A 5,021-nucleotide genomic window follows, 5' to 3' on the forward strand; every position below is an offset into this window, starting at 1 on the left:
TCCTGGGGGACCTGCTGTGGGTGATCCTGCTCTGGCAGGGGGGCTGGACTGGATGATCTTTTGAGGTCCCTTCCAACCCCTGACGTTCTGTGATTTGGTGATACTTCAAATCTACACCAGTGATGATGTTTCCTTATTAATGATGTATAAATAAATATTAATGATGTGTAAATAAAACATGCCCTCTGTGCAGCTGAGCTCTCTGCAGCTGTTTTGGTGCATTATTATTCACAAGTAGAATTTATTATTCACAAGTAGAAAGCATGGAACAGGAAACAACCTGAATCCATCCCTCTGACCTAACCACCACAACTGATCTAAAATGGGAACCAAGATTCATTTGTAGCAGGAACCTCTCACAACATCAGCAGATTGATCGTGAAACACCTTGCATAAAAATTCAATACTAGGGAGGTCGAACATAATATCCACAGATCGTACGTGAACTGGACCATATTCTTACTTTGAACTAGAATGAAAGCAGGTGATAATTATTTTTACTATTTCTGTTTGTTCATTCTCGCTGTTAATAACAGTGTAAACCCCTATATTTTAATAAGGTAAGGAAGACAGCCTTTACCTGTCTTTGTAATTTCATGATTTCAAATTCTGGCACTGCCTTTAATGAAATCTGACCGGAACCGACTACCTAGGAAATGTGTAAGTAAACCTGAATGGACAAAAAATTGTTAGCAGATAATCATTAGGTAATGACCCGTGGCTCATGTCTGATGTGGTGCCTCGATGGAGAAACTTACTGAAAATGACAATTGGTTGTTTTTAAATGGACTCAGAAGAATTCAAACCAGTATTTCGTTTGCTCTGAGCTGAGTACTGGTGCAGTTACAGATAATATTGACAGGGTTCAATACCGGTTTGTATGTATGTAGTAGTAGTTCACCTTTTATTATTTCCTTATTCATTAAAGCTGTTCTAATTTATTTTTTATCCAATCTGTAAGTCTCTCTGCTGCGTTCCCCTTTCCTTCCTGTTTGGGGAGAGAGAGAGGGTTCAGTGGCTGGCTCAGCCCTAACCTGCAATACCTGCATCAACTGCTAAGAAATATTCAGAGCAGCGAACAGAAACCCCTCATCACCGTACGTCATAGTGCAGAAGAAATACACCGTGTTTGGAAGAGAGTAAAGAAAGAATGTGACCATTAGTGAGATGTTCTCTTTGGGTGGTCGCCAACAGCCACCACAATCTTTTAATTTCCTGCTCCATCCCATAGTAGTCTCCGGAACAGGCCTTAATTGACTTTGAGTTGTTGTGTTAAAACATTTCATAGAAAAACTATGATGAAGGTGATTTTGCAGGTGTTCTGCTAATTGGCCCTGGGCAGGGGGCAAGGTCCTGCAGAAAAGGACACAGGCCCCAACAGAAGGGTCGGCTCATTGTACTGTCTGTCTCAAAGGATTACAAGAACGAGGCAATGCAGGCTGATCATCCTGGCATTTTAAGCAGCACCTAATCATTACTACATAGGGTCAGTAATAGTTATCAAGAAAGATCCATCACCGATCGCCCCAATATCATCATTCAGGCCCGCAGTCACTGGGGAGCCCTTGTTGCAGCGAGGATCCTGGAGCACCATCCCGGCAACTGGGAAGTCCTACGCAGCGCGTCCACTCGTAGGCGAGGTCTCCAAAGTCGCTGCAAGAGAGTCCAGCTTTGATACTATTAAATAAGCAACCTCACAGAACTTCGAACATGGGAACATCGGGTGTTGTTCGCTCCGTTGGATTCCTCCCACAGCCTGGCCAGGGCTAACGGAAAAATACAAAGGAGTCTCCCTATCTCTTTTGGTCCTAAATCGCGTATTTTTCACCCAGGCCAGGCCTCTGCTCTCACGGTCTTGTAACATGCTTCTAACAATGCAAGAGGCAGCTCGTTTCCCCAGCCTTACACCTGCCTTTTAGCTAAAGGAAGATCAACCTGCTGGTTCCCACCGCACTTTTAGTCTTAGAGCAAAGCTTTTACAGATTGGCATTGGAATATATATATATGTGCTAAAATAGCTTACCAATACATTACATATGTGATTAATACTATATAGTGTGGGGTTGTGAGGTTCACCTATAGGCCAACTTCAGTTCAGGGCCTAGGATTCAGGCCCTAGCACTACAGCAGGTTCTTACCATTAACTTTAAAGGCCGTGCTACAAGCACCGTCGGAAAAACAGGAGATGCGCACCGCAGATGTACCTCGTACTTGCAGACCACCGCAGATTCTTTTGAGCCTTTACAGCAGAAAGGCTGATCGCAGTGAATCGGTGGCCGGTGACTATTCCCTGAGAGAGATAAAAGCCCTACAGCACATAGCCAGGTGGGAATCTAAAGCATCCTTTTTTCGTGAACGGTTGCAAAGACCACAACTGGGTGGAGGAAAAGATATTCTGCCTCATCTTTGGTCCAGTTGTTGATATAGGCTGCTGCAGCTTTTGCATTTTTTAGAGAACTGTGCCTTTTTTTTACTCACTGGCAGCTTTATTCACTTGACTAGAAACGCAGGTGACCGACACCTACATACATTTCCTCAAGCCTATATACAGCCAAGATTGCCTCACCCTGCCTGACCCAAGTGAAATACTTCTGTTCAAGGCAGAATGAACGGATAGGGAGCAGAACAAAGGGATGGAAAAGGGAAAAAAAAAGAGTAATGGACTGCAGGACAGAGAAGAAGGAATTAAATAACAGACATAGGGAGCATGACAACAACAGAGAGAAAGAGAGCAGGACAGCACATGCTATTTGCTAGCCGAGGTTGTTCCCCTGTTACTACAGCGCCCACTATAAATCATGTTCTTGTAAGCCGTGCTGCCTTTGTGCTTCTGCTGGACTGATGCCGGTGGATGACAAAACACATCACAGTCAGGGCTCAAGAAAGCTGGGAGCTGAAACGGCTCTGAGAATCTTGCTGCAGAGCTGCTCTTGTGACCTCGCGTGTTTCATCACCATGGACACGCGCGGCTTACAAACCTGCTGCTCCTCAGAGATCACCGTCCGGCCAACAGCAAATGCTCTCCAGTAAACCAGGAACAGCAAGCCAGAAGCGTACGTCTGGAAAATCTGTGAAGACCAGAGGAGCAGGAAAGGTCAGTGCTTTTTTAAAAACCCCCACATTTTGTGTAATACCAACTTTAGCAAGGCCTTTGTTCTCTGTGCAAATTTAGTCATTTCTCTGACATTCATAAAGCTCTACCATTATGTTCTCCCGAAAACCACACAACTAGTATTGAACTGAGTTAGTTCTACCACTTGTCTGTTGGGACACCCTTCTAGCTCTGCACGTCTGTTTCCCAAAATGCAGCTGCGCTGATTTTGGTGCAGATTCTGCTGTCTCCCTATACCCACTCCACTTCTGATGCTGCTGCCACACTCCCAGCTTGGAACCTGTTCTTCTACCACTATGACAGGTGATTTTAGTACATTTATTCTATTTTATTCGCCCATCTACTTGAATTTTGCTTATTTTCTTTACAAAGGGCCACCAGCTGTATTGAGATGATACAGCAACTTCTAGTTACAAATGTTCATTAAAACCATCAAACTTGTCACATTTTGCAGTTCTAAATCCTTAATTGCATTGTTCTCTTTTGAAGTAGTTTAGAAATTCAGCACACAAAGTAGTACTCACTCCTTTATTTTCCTATTACGTCTGCAAGAATCATTAATACTGATGCATTTTCCTTCCTTTAGTATTTGTTGTGGACTTAGCTGCCTCTTATATTGCAGGGATCTCAGCAAATTTAAGACATCATGTTGCATGTTAAAAGAAAACCTGAAGCTCCTCCTGAAAGTAATGCTTTAAAAAAATTGGCAAATTCTGAACTTAGGATTTTAGGCACAGTGCTCAGAGTCTGAATATATATTCAGATAATTGTATTAGGACTTACTATTATTTCTACAATTCCCTGCCTTGTTCAAATCACAAAAGATAATGTCTGATTATTAGACATCCCTTTCCTATGATGTATTATATTTTAATAACTTGCTATACACAGAAGATGGGTTTTTAAAAGCAATATATAGGGCATCAACCATCATTCCATCACCTTCACCTGGTACCTCACAAATGTTACAAAACATGTCTTCTAAGGTATTTCTCCAATTCAGGAAGCGTTTAGCTAAACCTACCAGTGCGAGCCTGCACCACACAGACAAGGCCAACAAAACCAACACTCTGAACGTAGAGGAAAAAGCACAGATTTCAGATTTTCAGAGGTAATTTTGTGGTGAGTGTTGGGCACAGACTGCCTGGTCAGGAGGAAGCAGAGAGGTTTCTGGGGGGCACCGATGGCGCAGTGCTGGCACAGGACATCAGGGACCTGGCAAGAAGAGGTGCTCTCCTGCACCTGATACTCGTGGACAAGGAGGTTCTGGTTTGGGACGGGAAAGCTGGGCACAGTCCTGGCAACGGCAACCACAAGATGACGGAGTTCAGGATCCTGAGGAAACGGAACAATGCAAATAGTAGGGTCATCATCCCAGACTTCAGGAGAGTAAATTCTGAGCCACGGGACATGATCCTGGAGAGGAGTCCAGGAGAACAGGCTCGTTTTCAAGCAGCACATCCTCCGCTCTCCGGAATGGTCCATCCTTATTGGATGGAAGTCAAACAGCGGTGGCAGAAGGCCTGCGCCAAAGGCAAAAATGCTCCTTACAAAACTCAAATGTAAAAATGAAGCAGACAAGAGGTGGAAGCAGGACCATGCAGTGCAGGAGAAAAAAAAAGATACTGTCTGGGTGTGCAGGAATGGTGTTAAGAAAACCAAAGCCCATCCTGAATTGAGTATAGGAAGGGATGGGAATGGCAACAACGTCTTCTACAGGTATACAAGCAGCAAAAAGATGACTAGGGAAACCTGGCCTCTTAGCTGAAAGGAGCAGCGGGCCTAGTGACAAAAGGATGCTAAAAAGACGGAGCTACTCAGTGCATTGTTTGCATTGGTCTTGTCGTGGTTTGACCCTGGCCGACAGCCAGGTACCCACACAGCCACTCTCTCACTCCCCCTTCTCCAC

Source organism: Apaloderma vittatum, unplaced genomic scaffold (genome assembly GCF_000703405.1).
Source record: "Apaloderma vittatum isolate BGI_N311 unplaced genomic scaffold, ASM70340v1 scaffold5234, whole genome shotgun sequence".
Classification (NCBI taxonomy): domain Eukaryota; kingdom Metazoa; phylum Chordata; class Aves; order Trogoniformes; family Trogonidae; genus Apaloderma; species Apaloderma vittatum.